Source organism: Glandiceps talaboti, chromosome 14 (assembly GCF_964340395.1).
Source record: "Glandiceps talaboti chromosome 14, keGlaTala1.1, whole genome shotgun sequence".
NCBI lineage: Eukaryota > Metazoa > Hemichordata > Enteropneusta > Spengelidae > Glandiceps > Glandiceps talaboti.
In genome coordinates, this window is record NC_135562.1 from 530,019 (window position 1) to 553,007 (window position 22,989).

The following is a 22,989-nucleotide window of genomic DNA, read 5'->3' on the forward strand; positions in this document are numbered from 1 at the left end:
TGAACATGGCATATTGATGACACATTGCCGCCATTAAAGGGTCCGCAGTTGCCATTAAAGGGTGTGCAGTTGCCATTAAAGGGTTTGCAGTTGCGATGATTAAACACAGTGCAATCAATTCCTGGATGAGTGGTCAGTTTAGTGTATTTCTTAGCACCACGATGTTTTCCTATAGTAACGACCGTTCAAAGCTACCAGGCTTGGGGTAAAAAGGGTGTGAAAGTTGAAAGGAAAATACAAATGTTTTTGACTTGAAACATTAAGTATACAATTTATGTTGTTCACAAATCCCGGCGTCATCATGTGACTTATCAGTTCGTGCGAGGCCACGGGGAATTGTATACATGCCAACAATTCTTTGCAGTATATATTTGGTTGATTGTTTATCTCATCTCAGCTACTATAAAGCGAGATGCGATTTACACGTATTCTAGTTATCTGCGTGCGTCGTATACAATGTACGCAGGGACCAGTTTAAGACTATACTTACTTCAAACTTAAAGTGAACTATAGTATCAAAACATAGACACGTCAACATGCCTGTAATGATTCCTTCCTGGATGATAAGCTTAAGTTATCATCATTAGTTCCATTTTTATGTTCATCCCACTGACCACTATCTGTATCTTATCGTCATCAGCTAAAAAAACAATTATGATGTCAATTAGGCGGAAACAGGTTATTTTGTTGTCTTTCGTTTTTACAGGCCTCAGGACATTAGCAGAAAATCTAAGTATAGTGAACAGAATGAGAAACAGAGGAGCTGTTAGGGTATACAAACATATAGAGAATCACAGTAATGATGGATCACGAATCAGTGGGAAGTGAACATTGTAAAAATGTAAAAGGAATATCGATAAGTTTCATAGCCTGGGGTCATGTATTACTTCAATTTAGTCAAACTGAGTATTCCGATCAGTGCACATATATAATTATGCATTGTATTATTATTATTATTATACATGTATATCCACGTCATAATCTTAAAACCTGTTTACGTTTTCATATGATGTATTTGCAATCGATGTAATTAGTATGTTTTCTTCTGATAAGCTCAATTCAGGTCACGTGACTGATAGCTTTATAAACTAACCACGACACCCTTGGGTCCACGAAAGCCTTGGGTCCACTGAACTTGCTTTCATAGCAGAACTCCACTTGCAATACTTTCAGGTTAGTCGCATTTTTTGTCCTTTTTGTATCTTAACAGATACTCTGTAAATTGTATATTTCACTTTCGATATTTCCTATTGTGATAGTATTTAGTAATATTAACAATCTATTGCTGAACCGTATTTTATAGTATTTTACACGTAGTCAAACCAGCAATAATCGTTGACTGTACATCCCAGAAGGCACGTCATTTGACAACGAAACTACTAGTCGACTACAATCAGTGTAGTAAATTCAGGTTGGTTTACTGACTAACCATTTTTGGAAGCTTAAATATGTAAAGCGTGATCTAGGCAGGAACAAATGGAATTTTGAAATCAAGGTAGAAGCCCTGAGCAGCCATGATCATATCCATAACAACCATGATAATATCCATGGCAACCATGATCACATCCACACCAACCATGGTCACATCCATAGGAGCCACAAAACTGATTTATGATTTTAAGATGAGTTCCATCCATCTGCGATTTAGGTTTTAGATATAATGGTGTATTTGTTAAGAAACCATTACGATGCTCTTAGTAACAACACAGTCCCGATATTTAAAAAGTTGAAACAAATGAGTAATCCAGAAAATAAACAGATCGATGAAGACGTTCCTTAGCAAAAGTTGTCTTTTCCATAAAACTAACAGACCAACTTGAGTTGTAATAAATATACATTTGAATGTCTGAGGGAAGGGACTTTTCGACCGACCTGTAGTTGAAGTGACTAAGGAAAAGACAGGTATAGATACCACAGGAAAACCCAATTAGAGACACAACCATCGCTCTATCATTAATCATTCTAGCACTCGAACACAACAAATCTAAACATTCCAACCGCTTTTATGCCCACAGCAATCCGTATTATACGCATAGCAACCGCTATTATGTCCATGGCAACTATCTAAATTATCATATATGGTAATTACATCAATTGTATTTTGTAACTTCAGAACATACAAGTAGAACTGTATTGAATTTAAATCGTGATACACACCAAAGTTCCTTTTATCAAGGAACATGTATGTATGTATGTATGTATGTATGTATGTATGTATGTATGTATGTATGTATGTATGTATGTATGTATGTATGTATGTATGTATGTATGTATGTATGTACGTACGTACGTACGTACGTACGTACGTACGTACGTACGTATGTATGTATGTATGTATGTATGTATGTATGTATGTATGTATGTATGTATGTATGTACGTACGTACGTACGTACGTACGTACGTACGTACGTACGTACGTATGTATGTATGTATGTATGTATGTATGTATGTATGTATGTATGTATGTATGTATGTATGTATGTATGTATGTATGTATGTATGTATGTATGTATGTATGTATGTATGTATGTATGTATGTATGTATGTATGTATGTATGTATGTATGTATGTACGTACGTACGTACGTACGTACGTACGTACGTACGTACGTACGTACGTACGTACGTACGTACGTATGTATGTATGTATGTATGTATGTATGTATGTATGTACGTGTGTGTGTGTGTGTATGTATGTATGTATGTATGTATGTATGTATGTATGTATGTATGTATGTATGTATGTACAAGTGTGCACATTCAGTATTGGAAGGAAACTATTGAACGAAATGTGAACGTTTAGTTAAGTGAAAATATTTCCATGAACAGAATAGGGTGGGATCAGGTGTAAGACAACCAATGTATAGTGAAATACAAACACCATAAAGAAAGTATGGACGATCGAAGGTTCACCTTTTGACTAGGTTAATTGTTTTAACTTAACGTCTTTGATCGATCGTGAATTACCTTAATCATACATCACAATGTGAGATAGATGCCTAATGAAATTACGACGCAATAAAACCTGATATTTCACTTTGAGCCGCGGTGATATATTTTTAATGTCTTCAGTTCATGTACTATGCTTTATTTTATTATCAGTTCATCAGCCTTAGTCTATTGTTTTACGGTTTTCAATTAGTATCCTATTGGTGCCCCTGATGAGTGCCACTATGACCGTCTCCTTTTAGAGTTGACGAAAGTTATGTAGCCTGTATTGTCATCTTCTCTCCTCTTAATCCCCCTCAGGAGCGGAACTGAGATTCTTTAGCCTTCTTTGTTGGTCAGAGGTCACAGTTTTAAACGTCTTATCTCCAATATTGTGATATTATATTATTATTTTATATATAAATTGAAAGTTCGAGCACGATTGCAACGATTGCATTCGGTCAGTAACATAATATCACGCTTAATTGACGATCAGAAAGTGTGTCCTAAGCGCAGCTTCCCTCTCTACTAATGTCACATGTAATTTATACTCACTAAAATAGATCGGAAACAGACCTTGATGGCTTCTAATGATTGTTATAGGTACACGAGCCAAAGGCAAGATATAATCAACACATCTACATCAACTTACTCGCGATATGTGTCCATAAAGAGCTTACAGAAATACAAATCCTTCCGATGTTGCTTCCTGGCACAAGATCGGTTTACAATTCCGGATTATGAGGTGTTGTATTATCGGAGATTTCGAAACATCCCAGGGATGCTCTTTTTAAAGTTCAACTAAAATGTCATGAGCGTCGTGTAATAAGGTCATGACGCTTACATGACATAATTATATGTCGAAATGCCTGTAATATTTAGCGATGTTTAATTCTTGTTCTTTCCCTGGGACTTTTTATATGTTAGGCCGATACTTGTTTTTTTTAAAGTGAATTCCGTTACGGTATTTATAGAAAACTAGAATATCTTGATAACATATTTACTGTGAAAAGGGTTTGTCAAAAATAAACAGTTCATTTGACCGAGAGAATTGGTTGATATTCATTTCCCTAATCAATGATTTTAACTGACTGATTTGATCAATTTCAATTACATAGATATTTACATAGTTGAAATTGACTATCTCCGATATAATTACAGTCAGACACTGAGGTATTGATTGTCACGTGGGAGACACCTTTTGATCCGACATTGGTATCACATGTACTTATGCATATATATTACGTTGAGGTGCAGTATGGAGTCATCACTTTGTACATATTGAATATGTTTGAGTGTTAACACAAATAATTCACTCTGAGTATCATTCTGTAGCCGACATATTTGTCCCAACAATGAAACATGTTCAATGTGTGTGTTAATTACGATCACTTTAAACCCAAGATTATGATGTGAATTCATAAAACGTAAATATTTTTATTTATAATTATACAAACCGAAATAAAAATAATCTGTCGAAAGAATTACAAATAAAATGCAAGAATGTGTTGAAAAAGAATTTTGGCTTTATTCTGAAGAACCTTTTAATAAACGTCAAAGACCAAATGCCATTTTCTTCCTGACACTGTAACAAATACAGTAGGTTGATGCATATATTATGTAAATATGGTGAGAGCAACTCTCGAGTGCCCTATAACATTTATACATATCATGAACACAGCAAAGAGCGATAAGGGAGTTTATATGGTGCACGAACAAGTTTATACATGAATGAACACTGCAAGCAGCGATACTAAAGGGAGTACTAAACTTTTTAAACAGTTAGAAAGGATGGCTTCATACCACAGGGAATGCCAGGACTAGTGATATGTGGTCACATTGATGTCAGGACTAGTAATGTGTGGTCACATTGATGTCAGGACTAGTAATATGTGGTCACATTGATGTCAGGACTAGTAATGTGTGGTCACATTGATGTCAGGACTAGTAATATGTGGTCACATTGATGTCAGGACTAGTAATATGTGGTCACATTGATGTCAGGACTAGTAATGTGTGGTCACATTGATGTCAGGACTAGTAATATGTGGTCACATTGATGTCAGGACTAGTAATGTGTGGTCACATTGATGTCAGGACTAGTAATATGTGGTCACATTGATGTCAGGACTAGTAATATGTGGTCACATTGATGTCATGACGAGTAATATGTGGTCACATTGATGTCATGACGAGTAATATGTGGTCACATTGATGTCAGGACTAGTAATATGTGGTCACATTGATGTCAGGACTAGTAATATGTGGTCACATTGATGTCAGGACTAGTAATATGTGGTCACATTGATGTCAGGACTAGTAATGTGTGGTCACATTGATGTCAGGACTAGTAATATGTGGTCACATTGATGTCAGGACTAGTAATGTGTGGTCACATTGATGTCAGGACTAGTAATATGTGGTCACATTGATGTCAGGACTAGTAATGTGTGGTCACATTGATGTCAGGACTAGTAATGTGTGGTCACATTGATGTCAGGACTAGTAATATGTGGTCACATTGATGTCAGGACTAGTAATATGTGGTCACATTGATGTCAGGACTAGTAATATGTGGTCACATTGATGTCAGGACTAGTAATATGTGGTCACATTGATGTCATGACGAGTAATATGTGGTCACATTGATGTCATGACGAGTAATATGTGGTCACATTGATGTCAGGACTAGTAATGTGTGGTCACATTGATGTCATGACTAGTAATGTGTGGTCACATTGATGTCATGAAGTTTCTGATTTAGAAAACAATGATTATCAAAACAGAATTAATGTCTGACTTGATGGCTTATGAAGTAGCTAACATATTTTATGAACTCTTTCATATTCTTTTGATGATGTTTATGGTTTATTAACTCAAATTTAATGTCGTCTCGGTGAATACATCTTTCTAGCTACTTAATATACCCACTTGGCCAAATGGGTTTACCTTATACGGCATGCTGTAAAAGGTTGTCCTTATTTTTTGCAATCTATGGAGCTATAGAATAATATCAAGGTGGACAACCTTGTAGACAATTTGCGCGGAACGTAATAGTTTCACGATTGTCAAGGTACAACTCTAAGTGTGCTTACAAAGACTAAACTACCAAACGTTACGGTTTGATAAATTATTATATATAATGTGACTGATTACAGATAAAATGATGTAGACTTAGTGTTTCACCCATGTAACATGCCATTTATTACACTCTCAGACAACTTCTAATGCTAAATAAACAATTACATAGGTGCCATGCACAGTGGGGATGTAGAAGTAATCAAGTTTAAATGTTGATTATGGTTAGAACCTAAACAATTGCAGCCATAAAAATCACCAAGTCCATGTGACGTGTTTTCATTAGAAGCCTGTTTTTACTGCACTGTGAAAGAATGGCAATGCTTTATATCAGCCTTCAATGTGATTGGGCAAATGATCCTGCTGTGTTTGTTGTGTCTCTGTTATCGTTAGTCTAGAGTTGAAATATGTCTATCTTTTGTGTCAAAAAACACAATGTCCCAAACACCAAGCCAACATCATTTTAGCTATAATGTTTATTTTAATAGAAAGACATTTTTAATATGTAACAAAGTCTAAAACGTTTGATGTCTAGCAGATTCAAAGACCTAAAACTGTTTTAGTACCGAGAACTCGTTCAGTATTGTAACAGTACTGTAGGCCACAATTTGTCACGGATAATTATTGTATAGATTACTTTGTGATTTCCATGAGCTGCTGCTCTATCTAGAATTTCGTTTCGTTTCCTCTTGTGTGGGCATTCTGCTAAATGGATTGTCACCACGCTAATTACTTGCTTAACGTGAAATGGGCACTGGGAAGTTCCAAGGCCAGTAATAGCACAGCGATAACAGTTCCCTGTCGTGCGCCCTCACACATCGACAAGAATATGTGAGACATTAATCTTTTGATTACTAATTATTTTGACTATATCTATTTGCCAAACGAGACCGTAGACAAACACTTCAACGACCTGTCGAATGTGAGGAATAAATCAGTCGGCAATTTGTTATATTAAAGTTCAACCAAGATCTCAGCGTTGTACAAACAGTATGTGTTTAATATGTATGGCAGGGTATTCGTACACAGACATAAAAAAAGACAACTTTAATTTGAGTCAGGCTTTTCACGACTCGGACATAAATCCATGTCATAAACAGTAAATGGCACAAGTGAAGACTCACTTTTATCGTTTACAGTCTTAGAGATGTAGAGTTTAGACTTTATCAACTCAACTAACACACTAAATACACTTTGATTATCCCTAGGTTGTATACACTTTAAGTATCCCTAGGCTGTATACACTTTGAGTATCCCTAGGTTGTATACATTTTGACTATCCCTAGCCTATATACACTTTGACTATCCCTAGGTTGTATACACTTTGAGTATCCCTAACCTGTATACACTCTGAGTATCCCTAGGTTGTATACACTTTGACTATCCCTAGGTTGTATACATTTTGAGTATCCCTAGGTTGTATACACTTTGAATATCCCTAGGTTGTATACACTTTGACTATCCCTAGGTTGTATACACTTTGAGTATCCCTAGGTTGTATACACTTTGAGTATCCCTAGGTTGTATACACTTTGAGTATCCCTAGGTTGTATACACTTTGAGTATCCCTAGGTTGTATACACTTTGAGTATCCCTAGGTTGTATACACTTTAAGTATTCCTAGGTTGTATACACTTTGACTATCCCTAGGTTGTATACACTTTGACTATCCCTAGGTTGTATACACTTTGACTATCCCTAGGTTGTATACACTTTGACTATCCCTAGGTTGTATACACTTTGAGTATCCCTAGGTTGTATACACTTTAAGTATCCCTAGGTTGTATACACTTTGAGTATCCCTAGGTGGTATACACTTTGACTATCCCTAGGTTGTATACACTGTGAGTATCCCTAGGTTGTATACACTTTGAGTATCCTTAGGTTGTATACACTTTGAGTATCCCTAGGTTGTATACACTTTGACTATCCCTAGGTTGTATACACTTTGACTATCCCTAGGTTGTATACACTTTGACTATCCCTAGGTTGTATACACTTTGACTATCCCTAGGTTGTATACACTTTGACTATCCCTAGGTTGTATACACTTTGAGTATCCCTAGGTTGTATACACTTTGACTATCCCTAGGTTGTATACACTTTGAGTATCCCTAGGTTGTATACACTTTGACTATCCCTAGGTTGTATACACTTTGACTATCCCTAGGTTGTATACACTTTGACTATCCCTAGTCTATATACACTTTGACTATCCCTAGTCTATATACACTTTGAGTATCCCTAGGTTGTATACACTTTGAGTATCCCTAGGTTGTATACACTTTGAGTATCCCTAGGTTGTATACACTTTGACTATCCCTAGGTTGTATACACTTTGACTATCCCTAGTCTATATACACTTTGACTATCCCTAGGTTGTATACACTTTGAGTATCCTTAGGTTGTATACACTTTGAGTATCCCTAGGTTGTATACACTTTGAGTATCCTTAGGTTGTATACACTTTGAGTATCCCTAGGCTGTATACACTTTGAGTATCCCTAGGTTGTATACACTTTGAGTATCCCTAGGTTGTATACACTTTGAGTATCCCTAGGTTGTATACACTTTGAGTATCCCTAGGCTGTATACACTTTGAGTATCCCTAGGTTGTATACACTTTGAGTATCCCTAGGTTGTATACATTTTGACTATCCCTAGGTTTATACACTTTGAGTATCCCTAGGTTGTATGCACTGTGAGTTATTACAATTATTTAATCTCGAGCGCATTTTGATGTCATTTTAATTGAATTTTAAAAGTTCGATATATTTGTGATTTGTTGCACTCTTTTCACGAATGTAGATCTTGAGAGCAGACGTTCTAAAGTTAAGTACAAACAGTTTCCTCCATCGTCACTTCATTATTTGAGTAAAATTAAAAGAAAAAATAGTTATCCCTGTCATGCTATATGTCAAGGTCACACATTGATTATTAGGGGCCATTTCGTTGATATGTTACATCCATGTATGTGCACTTTATTAAAAATTCACAGATAAGTGCATCAATTTAATTCTCGTGTCTCATTAGCCACGATAAAACAATAATGAATGAAACCCTTCATTCAGCGTACAACTTACATTAATTGATTCTGGTGTCTTGTTACAATTCTGCACAATATCGACATCATTATCACAACTTTGTAAATTTAAACTGGTATATACTCAATTAGGATACGGAGTGTCTGAGTGTACGAATGTCAACTCATTTAGTTGTGTGTTGTTAGTGATACGACTTGCCCATATTACCGGTGATCTAAATTCAGCTTCCGCAGTGAATTATCCATAGGATAATGTAAAGTCCTACACCTTGCTTAGGTATTGTTACGCTCTATTTACTATCGTTATAAGCACCTGATAGAGCGTGGTCACGTGATCACGTCGCCATCTTACGTGGTGTTAAATTATAATCTAACTTTAAAGGTCTCCGCTCCACTTGCTGCACACCTTCCCTGCTAGTCCACATAACGGAAAAGTTCGTTGCGTGCTCAACCTTCTCAGATGACTCAGCCGAATTAATGGTCTAAAAGAGCCTGCCCAGTTTATTCCCATGACAGGCAGACATTAATTGAAAAGATTACAAACCTATGTTCCTAACTGATTTCTAATTTGATATCCTTAATGACTAATGATAAGCCTAATATTATAATCACTGTCACACAGTATGTAAATATATATTTAGACACGTGACCGCCACGCCTACTCTTATAACTTACTGAAACTCATATTTCATTTCTTTTTCCTTCTTTATCTTTAATATTAATTTTATTTTTATTTTACTTATTTCATTTGAGCTTTGTAACATTTAGCAGACCCCTCTGGGAATTATTATATGTTTGAATAAATTTGACACATAATGTAGCTATTATATTCAGAATTGTTCAAATACTATTTGCACAAGTTGATCGGGTTTTTGTTTAAAATGTTGAATTCGAAAGGCACAAGCTGAGTTTATGCTGTTTAGGGCTCAAGTTTTGCTGTATATTTGAAAGGGACCAACAGTATTTTACTTACTGAAGCACACTTGACCATTGATTGTAATTGGCTGAATTCAAACCAGGTATTAAGATATATCATATAAAAGATCTAATCATACGTATCAAAATATGTCTAGGACAGTCATACTATGCAAGCCACTCTTCTAACAATGCCATATGACAATTGACTCATGAAATAGAAGACATGCTTTGACATTAACATTACACTAAAGTATTAGTTCAATTGTGGTCTTTATTTTGGTATTTTCACTTAAGAAAAAAACTGTATGAACTCAGCTTGTGTCACTTTAAATGGATACATAAAATGAAAACAAAGGAACAAATTCGACTTGTCCAGGCCTCTAAGGATACTCCCATCCTATATCAGTCTACCCCGGCAATTCAATAATTGAGTGAACTCAATTGGATTGACGACAAACTAACGATATTTACGGAGAGCAAGTTTACAGTGAAACTTACTACTAGACTAACAGCAAGTTACCTAATGATACCCCATGATACCATAGGCTGGAGGAAATGTGAAGAAAAACTTTAAGTAAACCATGATGACCCTTTTCGCTCGTTTTCCTTAGTAAATGTTGTAAATTGCAATATGTTGGGCTATATTGCCTGTGGCTATTCTTAATGAATCGATTTACGTCATCGGAAACTGACCTAGTACGCATGGGTAGACTACGCATGGGTAGACGAGAACTGGTTTAATTTAGAAGACTTTTAAATCACAGATTGTAACTATATCAAACCATTTCGTGCGACTTTAATTGCAAGCCGGTCGTTTAGTTTCTTGTGTGTAATAGTGTTCATTAACTTTGTACAACTCTTACTATTAAAGTTGGATCGCACTGACTTCGTCGAGTACTTTTCAATATACAGCGTATCCGTTGCACAGCGATTTATATCGGTGAGTATCTCATGGGACTTTTTAAGGATAGCATGGTTGTTTGTTTAAAATTCTAATCATCTTTCCTTGCGTGATCAGTAAGAGCATCGGTATATATATACATGCAAACAGTTCAGTAATTTATATTATGCAAACATGTAATGCAGAGAGTGGGTCGAGGACGAATGCTTGAAAAACGTGACTTGTTTATACATAGCTGGAAAGGAAATATCGATCTTGCTATGAAATCTAATAGTTACATGCAACTGATGATTAGATGTGTTTGTCTTGTTCTCCATTACTTCATTTGTTAAAATCAATATGTAATTTAGAATTTGGACTTGTCCGTAAAGTCATTTATATTTTATCACATGAGAAAAATACTGAAAACTTTCTTGAAGAATTAATGCTGTTATAGGTTTACGTCACTGTATTTATTGGAATTTTATTAAAGAACACTGACTTTCATAACCTACAGTATGACCCAGTGTTCTACATCCGGACGTTTCTGGAGGTACGACAAGTATCATAAACCAAACCTTCAACTAATATGATGTCCACTTCATGATCTCTATGTACCATCCGGGGCAAACTATCAAACATTTTGTTGTTCACACAATTACAAAAAGGCCGATGTTTAAGATTTTAGAGTGCCACCCACTTTCTATATATAAAATTATGTGACTGGACTTTAAACACATTCCCAGTGATAAAGCCACCACATTTATTAACAAACTGGTCATGCGTGAACACAATCTATTTGCGGTCGTTAACCCTCTATGCATGGCTAATTTTGGGAGGAATTGGTTTTAATTTAGTTGTATATGTGTATGTATGTCGTGTTATTCAAATTACCAGATATATGTCCGCCTGATTCATGTAGTTCGATCAATTTCAAATTAGGTAGTACTATATATACAAGGCGTGTATTTAGTACTATATATATATACAAGGCATGTATTTAGTATTATATATACAATGCATGTATTTAGTACTATATATACACGGCATGTATTTAGTACTATATGTACAAGGCATGTATTTAGTACTATATATTACAGGCATGTATTTAGTACTATATATTACAGGCATGTATTTAGTACTATATATATAATACAAGGCATGTATTTAGTACTATATATTACAGGCATGTATTTAGTACTATATGTATACAAGGCATGTATTTAGTATTATATATACAATGCATGTATTTAGTACTATATATACACGGCATGTATTTAGTACTATATGTACAAGGCATGCATTTAGTACTATATATACAAGGCATGTATTTAGTGCTATATATTACAGGCATGTATTTAGTACTATATATTGCAGGCATGTATTTAGTACTATATATTACAGGCATGTATTTAGTGAGGAAACACTTCAATGATCGTTTTAAAAAGTTAAGAACAAAATTATCAGCTGTAGTAAGTATTTGAACACGTACAACATGTGGTTATAGAACCCAGATGAAGGCTTAAACTCCTACGCATCTTTGATATCTCAAACCACAAAAAGGAAACGTCACATAAATACAAGAGAAATAACTCCAGCGGGCAGTAGTTCCGGGCAATAATCTATGCACGCGCAGGAAATATCACCGCGAGGGCAATAGTCATTTAATGAAGGTCACGTGATTCAGTTCTGACCAATTACAGCTTGTTTATGAACGTTAAAGTGTAATGATTAATTATAGAGGTACAAAACTTAGTATGGTAAAAAACGGTTCTATTAAAAGTAAAATCGTTTTTGTAATAACTAAAATCATGGTCCAAACCCTTGCCCAATTAAGTAAGTTTTTATCCAACATTGAACAACGGTAGATGTTGTATGTAGATGTAACAGAGTAGATAACACGTATACATATTTTTAAAGACGTTTATTAGATGTAGCCGGCAACACTTATAATATATACTATTAGAGAACACATATTATGTATACACTTTAACGACGTTTATTAGATGTAGCCGGCAACACTTATAATATATACTATTAGAGAACACATATTATGTATACACTTTAACGCCGTTTATTAGATGTAGCCGGGGACACTTGTAATATATACTATTAGGGAACATATCTATAAACTTTAACGACAAATCAGGACGTAAAGTCAAGATTTACACATAAATTAAACTTGAGAGCAATCTAGTTTAATCTCATCACAAGTACAATATATCAACTCTACATCGTTAAAGTTAACACATATCTTACATGTATGTCTTGTATCTCATCTCAGAGTTTCATGTCTTGACATCAATACAATCTACTCTCTAATCTTTGTGTACAACTGTAAGTAAACTAAACTGAGAATATTATACCAAAGATATCCAGCACACTGCCTCAGAGTGAATGAAGCGTGCTGGCGGCGATAGATAGGCAGGCAGGCAGGCAGGCAGGCAGTAGGTAGGTAGGTAGGTAGGTAGGTAGGTAGGTAGGCGGGTAGGTAGGCAAATAGGTAGGTAGGTAGGTAGGTACTAGACAGACAGACAGACAGACAGACAGACAGACAGACGGATAGCCTGATATAGATTTAAAGAAGGTAGATAGGTTGTTTGAGTGTACGGATGGATGAGTGGGTGTGTGTGTGGGGGGGGGGGGAGGGTGAGTGAGTGAGTGAGTGAGTGAGTGAGTGAGTGAGTGAGTGAGTGAGTGAGTGAGTGAGTGAGTGAGTGAGTGAGTGAGTGAGTGAGTGAGTGAATGAGTGAGTGAGTGAGTGAGTTTGTGAGATTGTAAAATTGTGAGATATCTCAACAGATTCACAGAAGAAACTACAATAAACTTCAAATCAAATCAGATAGATAGTCCTTCACTTAATAGCCTGGAATCTATGCGAATTGGGGTTATAAATTTTGCTTTCCAATGATTGGAAGGTAAAGTTTAAAATCCCAATCCGCCTGAATTCCAAGCTATCCTTCACTTTGTAATCTGATAGATTGCTAGACAGCCAACCAATACATCATTGTCATTTCATGGGCTCATTAAAATAGAACTTCGATGTTCTGTTCGTTTGTAGCCTATACGCCAAAAAGACACTCATTGGCATTGCGGGTCAGAATGGTGTGTACGTGTGAAGTTCACCGTATTGAAAAAATGAATACACATGCAACGTCACTCAGAGATACATCACATCAATCCTGTTATCAGAAGAAGACGTACAAGCTATTCTAAATGTTCTGCCTTAGGCAAAATTAATTTCGTACTTCGACAATTTCCAACGTGTTGACGTCTCTAAACAAACATTTGATAATTAGCTATACACATCAATGGAACTGTAATCATATATTATGTCCATATTACATATTAAGTCTTGGTTAGTCTTTAATGAGTTATGTATTAGTTAATTTGTTCTCATGGAATCGAAAATCTAAATTAGGAAAAAAGGCCCGAATTCAAAGAAAGAATCTTTACAAATGTGTTAACTGGCATTGTACTTGTACAATTCAATTTGTGTTTGAAATGTTTTATCAATATCCAAAACGATTATCGAATAGTTCTGAGAACGTGTCATTTCCTGTAGCTTAAGGGATTTAAATTCTAGTTCTTAAATTGAAAATATAGCTAGGACAATGAAAGGTTCAACAAAATGAAACAGAAAATGCCCCAATCCCAACAAAGCAGTTGGTTAATATGATTCACCAGATGAATTATATGAAATTTGAAGCATGCCTAGTTAAGATCTAGGACAAGTCTATTTCCACATCATCAATGTATGCATCAGATCATGTGAAATTTGAAGCATGCATTAAGATATTACGTAAGTACCAAAACATTGATTATGCGTCATCAAGAGATATTGAACATGTGTGTTTTTGTTATCGTTGACGTATGTACCAAATTATATGAAATTTGAAGATTGTATTTAAGATAGTATATAGGCAAAAATACTAAACACGTACAGAATAATTCTTAGGTTAGTCCTTAGGTAGGCATACTCTGTAACTTTGATGGCGTTGGAGAGTTAATTTCGAAATGCAATAATTCAATTTAATTTAACTACCAAATCATTCATATCCAGACGAGTAACTGTACTGTTTATGATGAAATGGACGTCCATTCACCAAATATACAAACATTAATTTTTTGGGTGTTACTTTGAGAAACAAACAGGAAAGGGTCGCCCTTGGCTTGTTTCAGATATGTAAATAGTGACGGTCCATATATGGTAAGTTTTACAGTAGAAACTGTGAAATCGTCAATTTAACAAGGGGCCCTCGTGTGTACATCTTGTTTTCAGTCAAGACTGTCACAAGAACCTTAGCTATCAATAATACATTCAATTTACAAGGATACTAGACGAAGTAGAAAGGAAAAGCTACGGAAGTCATCTATGTGATAATTGCAGTCAGTAACATTATACTTTGATTATTTTTAACTTGTAAATCGTTAAATTGAATACGAAATGTTTGCATCAAAGTGCAGACTGTCTTGGAAAGGTTCTATAATCATGTCATGTCAACCGATCTATCATGCCACTACGTATTCAACGACCTTATAACCGAAACTTCATTTCAACTGACGATTACTGTTCATCTTTTGATTTTATGTTATTCTTCACATACTTGGGAGAGACTACAATAATTACATTCGCATTACTGCATACAGATTACGCTAAGGCTGAGTACGTCACAGGGTCAAAGGTCACTGAACATCAAGGTTTTCAAAATCTCTCCAAATTTGTGATATGGAAGCTGACAAAATGAAAAAAGTAGGGATACACCGTCTTGTTTTCCAGCAAAGGGACAATCGTTTATTTTTCTTTAGAGTTAACGCACTTAAATGCGACCGTATTGGATTCTAAAATGGCTTGATTTTTTAATTGATTTTAACTGAGGGGGGTTGGACTTTTTTAAGCCAAAGTTTGGTTAAAGAGTTTATTTCCGAGGTTCATTTCACGTTTAAACGGATAGATTATAGTGCAATTTTGGGAATAGAAATGCGATCTAAGTGGTAAACGTGACATTCTTGTTAAAATCCATCACATTGGTTTTAGATTTACTCATTTCATACCATCACTGTAATCAATCGTGTCAATCACGGTCCAATTTATTTAAGCATGTAATTATACATTAGCTAGAATACTGGCTTTGTATTTGCAATCAAAACTTTTCATATCAGCGCCAGCTTTGGTAAAGATTAAAGGTTTCTGGTCTTAAAACGTTAATACTGCTACAAAATGTCACTTAATATAAAACTTTCGTGATCATACCTCTATTGTTCATATCTGTATGTGAGAGTTTTCTGACCGTACATTCACCCAACTATTCGTCGTCGTCAAATATTATGGACGTTATTATTTATGGTTTAGATAATAACAGCATTTGATTGACATTTAATTTTGGCAGTACGTAATCCAATATTGATATTATCTAGCTGTTTGTTCATGTTTTGTTCATAGTCTCAATATTTTGTTAGCTTTGTATCGTGTTTTGCTAGACAACTAATTATCAACACAAACTGACAGAACGTGTTACTACTTATCACAGCTTGTTACAGTTTGTCGATGTCTTGTTAAAACTCGCTACTGATGACGTCACGCTTTAACCCTAGTCGTTCCTATTTGTGTTAAAATCGACCGTTTTCACAAATTCAACAATTTTAATTGTACGATTTGGTTGTCGTGACACATACACACAAATCACGGCTAATGCACACAATACAGGTAAAAGAGTAATTGTCTTAAATTGGAACTAAAGCCAGCAGGTCGTTTTCTAAAACTAATAAACCATTAAATCTTGTTGTCGATGCTGGCTGGGTTCCTGACAAAAGGCCAACGTTTAGGTTTTGAAAATAAAGCCTGTAATTAATTTTTTGTTGAACAAGTAATCAAACACGGTGGTACTCTAAAATTGAATCTGTAAGCTTATCATGAAAACTGTCCGTTTAGTTTTGTAATTCTATATACAAGCATTTATATGAGTTACATACTGCATTGCAGGGACATGTGTGGGGATAGCTATCTTAGGTGTAATCTACTCCAGGGAAATATTTGGCCTTTTTGTCTCATAATATCAAATGTTTTGAATTTATTATTTATAATTTTGTAAAGGAAACATTCCAACTTTAAACACAGTTACTAATAGTCCCGTAAGGGCTGTACGCACCCACCCCCACCCCCACCCCCACCCCCGGCCCCGGCAGGTTTGCAATCATTCACTCAGGTTATCATTTCACACAAAAGAACACAGTTGTGTTTTTAGTTCATATAAAGAATGAAAAAAAGCCTTCAGTAAGTTTAGTTATAATCCAATGTTCTTATGTTGCGCAGGACTAAAGTAATATGGGATGTATCCCAATCGTGCCATCTCAGCACTAAAGTAATATGGGATGTATCCCAATCGTGCCATCTCAGCACTAAAGTTGTATGGGATGTATCCCAATCGTGCCATCTCAGTACTAAAGTTGTATGGGATGTATCCCAATCGTGCCATCTCAGCACTAAAGTTGTATGGGATGTATCCCAATCGTGCCATCTCAGCACTAAAGTAATATGGGATGTATCCCAATCGTGCCATCTCAGCACTAAAGTTGTATGGGATGTATCCCAATCGTGCCATCTCAGCACTAAAGTAATATGGGATGTATCCCAATCGTGCCATCTCAGCACTAAAGTAATATGGGATGTATCCCAATCGTGCCATCTCAGCACTAAAGTAATATGGGATGTATCCCAATCGTGCCATCTCAGCACTAAAGTTGTATGGGATGTATCCCAATCGTGACATCTCAGTACTAAAGTTGTATGGGATGTATCCCAATCGTGCCATCTCAGCACTAAAGTAATATGGGATGTATCCCAATCGTGCCATCTCAGTACTAAAGTAATATGGGATGTATCCCAATCGTGCCATCTCAGCACTAAAGTAATATGGGATGTATCCCAATCGTGCCATCTCAGTACTAAAGTTGTATGGGATGTATCCCAATCGTGCCATCTCAGTACTAAAGTTGTATGGGATGTATCCCAATCGTGCCATCTCAGCACTAAAGTTGTATGGGATGTATCCCAATCGTGCCATCTCAGCACTAAAGTTGTATGGGATGTATCCCAATCGTGCCATCTCAGTACTAAAGTTGTATGGGATGTATCCCAATCGTGCCATCTCAGCACTAAAGTTGTATGGGATGTATCCCAATCGTGCCATCTCAGCACTAAAGTTGTATGGGATGTATCCCAATCGTGCCATCTCAGCACTAAAGTTGTATGGGATGTATCCCAATCGTGCCATCTCAGTACTAAAGTTGTATGGGATGTATCCCAATCGTGCCATCTCAGTACTAAAGTTGTATGGGATGTATCCCAATCGTGCCATCTCAGTACTAAAGTTGTATGGGATGTATCCCAATCGTGCCATCTCAGTACTAAAGTTGTATGGGATGTATCCCAATCGTGCCATCTCAGCACTAAAGTTGTATGGGATGTATCCCAATCGTGCCATCTCAGTACTAAAGTTGTATGGGATGTATCCCAATCGTGCCATCTCAGTACTAAAGTAATATGGGATGTATCCCAATCGTGCCATCTCAGTACTAAAGTTGTATGGGATGTATCCCAATCGTGCCATCTCAGTACTAAAGTTGTATGGGATGTATCCCAATCGTGCCATCTCAGTACTAAAGTAATATGGGATGTATCCCAATCGTGCCATCTCAGTACTAAAGTAATATGGGATGTATCCCAATCGTGCCATCTCAGTACTAAAGTTGTATGGGATGTATCCCAATCGTGCCATCTCAGCACTAAAGTTGTATGGGATGTATCCCAATCGTGCCATCTCAGCACTAAAGTTGTATGGGATGTATCCCAATCGTGCCATCTCAGCACTAAAGTAATATGGGATGTATCCCAATCGTGCCATCTCAGCACTAAAGTTGTATGGGATGTATCCCAATCGTGCCATCTCAGTACTAAAGTTGTATGGGATGTATCCCAATCGTGCCATCTCAGTACTAAAGTTGTATGGGATGTATCCCAATCGTGCCATCTCAGTACTAAAGTTGTATGGGATGTATCCCAATCGTGCCATCTCAGTACTAAAGTTGTATGGGATGTATCCCAATCGTGCCATCTCAGTACTAAAGTAATATGGGATGTATCCCAATCGTACCATCTCAGCACTAAAGTTGTATGGGATGTATCCCAATCGTGCCATCTCAGTACTAAAGTTGTATGGGATGTATCCCAATCGTGCCATCTCAGTACTAAAGTTGTATGGGATGTATCCCAATCGTGCCATCTCAGCACTAAAGTTGTATGGGATGTATCCCAATCGTGCCATCTCAGTACTAAAGTAATATGGGATGTATCCCAATCGTGCCATCTCAGTACTAAAGTTGTATGGGATGTATCCCAATCGTGCCATCTCAGTACTAAAGTTGTATGGGATGTATCCCAATCGTGCCATCTCAGCACTAAAGTTGTATGGGATGTATCCCAATCGTGCCATCTCAGCACTAAAGTAATATGGGATGTATCCCAATCGTGCCATCTCAGTACTAAAGTAATATGGGATGTATCCCAATCGTGCCATCTCAGCACTAAAGTAATATGGGATGTATCCCAATCGTGACATCTCAGTACTAAAGTAATATGGGATGTATCCCAATCGTGCCATCTCAGCACTAAAGTAATATGGGATGTATCCCAATCGTGCCATCTCAGTACTAAAGTTGTATGGGATGTATCCCAATCGTGCCATCTCAGCACTAAAGTAATATGGGATGTATCCCAATCGTGCCATCTCAGTACTAAAGTTGTATGGGATGTATCCCAATCGTGCCATCTCAGTACTAAAGTTGTATGGGATGTGTCCCAATCGTGCCATCTCAGTACTAAAGTTGTATGGGATGTATCCCAATCGTGCCATCTCAGCACTAAAGTAATATGGGATGTATCCCAATCGTGCCATCTCAGCACTAAAGTTGTATGGGATGTATCCCAATCGTGCCATCTCAGCACTAAAGTAATATGGGATGTATCCCAATCGTGCCATCTCAGTACTAAAGTAATATGGGATGTATCCCAATCGTGCCATCTCAGCACTAAAGTAATATGGGATGTATCCCAATCGTGCCATCTCAGTACTAAAGTTGTATGGGATGTATCCCAATCGTGACATCTCAGCACTAAAGTAATATGGGATGTATCCCAATCGTGCCATCTCAGTACTAAAGTTGTATGGGATGTATCCCAATCGTGCCATCTCAGTACTAAAGTTGTATGGGATGTGTCCCAATCGTGCCATCTCAGCACTAAAGTTGTATGGGATGTATCCCAATCGTGCCATCTCAGCACTCCAGCAATCATGCACACTAGCATACGTTCGTAATGGGATCGACTTGGTCCAGAATCGGGAATTAGTCACGACTGAGAAGAGATTTCGGCTTGCCAGAATCACCTACCCGAGTGATTGCTGGATGATTTAATGATTTAATTCTCACTTTTTATATCATTCGAATACAACGGAGTTTACGTAAAGATTTAAAATGGAAAATCACGCCATACAATCTCATCATCTATAAAGTTGCTGACACTATTCTTTTGCCGATCATATCATTTTTTTGCTGACATCATGTTTGCTCAGAGTCGCAATCACTAGTCTATTTTGTGACCTACTATGATCTACAATGCCGAAATGTTAGAATTTGTTCCCATAATTGCGAAATACGATATTTAGGATCATAACACTTATATATAGATGTACACATGATCTGTAGACAATAATGAATAAACCTATAATCAAAACAATATTTAATACTGATAATACGTTCTTGTATACCCACCAAAGGTTCTTGTTACTTACGAGTAACGTTCCGTCCGCTCAGGTTGCCGACAGACTTGGTCACGGTACAGAAGGTATTATTACTATGTTTTACCGATCTGATCAAGGTGATTAAGGATAACATTGAATATGTTCAAATAAAAAATCATTTGTGTTGCTAAACCATTGTATCAAAGTAAAGTTTGTTCCAAATATAAAATTGTAAAACTTTACCCAACTAACAATTTACAATTTGTATTTAATACAACATGGAATATGGTTTACATTCATATACTGTTTCTGATAATTGATAATAAACTTTAGGTTCACTAGTACTCACTACTCTTTTACACTTTTTTTATTGAGATTTTCATTTTATTTTGTAACATGTAATTGATTTCAATTATTAGATCTTCAAGACTTCTACTAATTTGCGTTGAATGCAATCGTACTAGTTGTAAGTTGTAATACACACATTCGACGAACTTCGCCGAGTATAAATGTTATCAAAACAATCGTAACGCCGAGGCAGTCAATCTCAAATCACGTTGTATGAGGGCTCACACACTTTTACATGTATTTTTACAAATTGTATATGTCAGTGCATTGTAAGTGCTCACAAACTTTCACATGTATTTTTTACAAATTGTATATGTCAGTGCATTGTAAGGGCTCACACACATTTACATGTATTTTTTTTCACAAATTGTATATGGCAGTGCATTGTAAGGGCTTATATATACAACTTACACTATTTGTAGTTCGATATTCCTAACATTATAGTCACCGACAATGGGATTTTTTTATACAGAAAAAACATATTAACTCAGAATGTGATGAGTAAGATGTAATAGACGAATTGTCTATCAAAAATGTACAGTGTAACAATGTACAGATGTTATGTTATCTAATCCGTACCACACTCTAACGCCATCAGATAAAAGTGTGAACTCTATAATATAATATAAAATACATAACTATTGATTCAGAAATAAATAGCCATGCATGATTGAGTACATGAGGAGAGACGTGCGTTTTATATATGCCATGAAGGTCAAATTATGTATAACGAAATATGACTTTGTGATGACATTTATTCAACTACTATAACCTGTTAGATCAGAAGTCATATCACGTTCGCCCGAAAACGTCTTTATCACTTTGAATAACTTTATTTCACGTGCGTTTTTTTAAAAGAAATAAGATGAAAATAATTTATTCATTACATATTATTTACTTAAGACATATATTGCTGTAAAGTAATTTAGACGTATGTGTTGCACACGCACTACTAAAATTTCCAATTTATTGAAGGTGGCTGGTTATGATAGGAGTAGTAGTTGTAACAACCGAAATGAGAGAGAGAGAGAGAGAGAGAGAGAGAGAGAGAGAGAGAGAGAGAGAGAGAGAGAGAGAGAGAGAGAGAGAGAGAGAGAGAGAGAGGGGGGGGCAGACTCTGAGATAAACAGACAGACAGACAGACAGACAGACAGACAGACAGACAGTGAGTGAGTGAGTGAGTGAGTGAGTGAGTGAGTGAGTGAGTGATTGAGTGAGACAGAGTGCGAGCAAAATCTGTATGTACGTCTACCTCTCAATCTATGTCTCTATCTCTGTTGCTCTGCCTCTGTCTATCTGCCCTTTCTCCTCTTCCTGTCTTCACACTTGTCGCCACAATTTACTACGATCCTAATAATTTAAAATTACAAATAATTATCATTTACTACAAAAATGATATAATGCGGGTTTTAAAAACGTTACTGTAACCTTTTCTTTCTTTCATGTCTTATCCATATCTGCATCTCCACATTTCCCTATTGTTCTATCCAGGTGGTTTCATGTTCATTACATTTTTACATCTCTTTGTCTCCATGCATTATGTCGACTTTCCGATCATACACTTACGAGAAAAGTACAAAATATAGACATTTTCCACAGAAATAGAACGATTTTATTCCAAATCGTCTAAATTTTATACAATCATGTATCATATCGTATATTGATCATCTTCACGATGTCAGTAGACCCATGGGAGGTGTACATGTTCCGGAGTTCTAACTACCTAATAATTTAGACGTACTACGCACTAAACAACTGTATACTTTCAACGGCAGTCTATAATACTTAGTTGAAACATAATTATTTTCATCAAGCGCCAAGCTCCCAAAAAGCTTTAATTTCATTGCGTTGCTATGACGCAAAACTCAAACCAAAAGTCATGATTTGTAGATACCTTACTTTGATGACGTCAATCCCTCGTTGATCTGATCCGTCAATGTGATAAAAAATACATAACAAATCCAGTCTGTACATGTACATACTGAGTTCACCTGTTG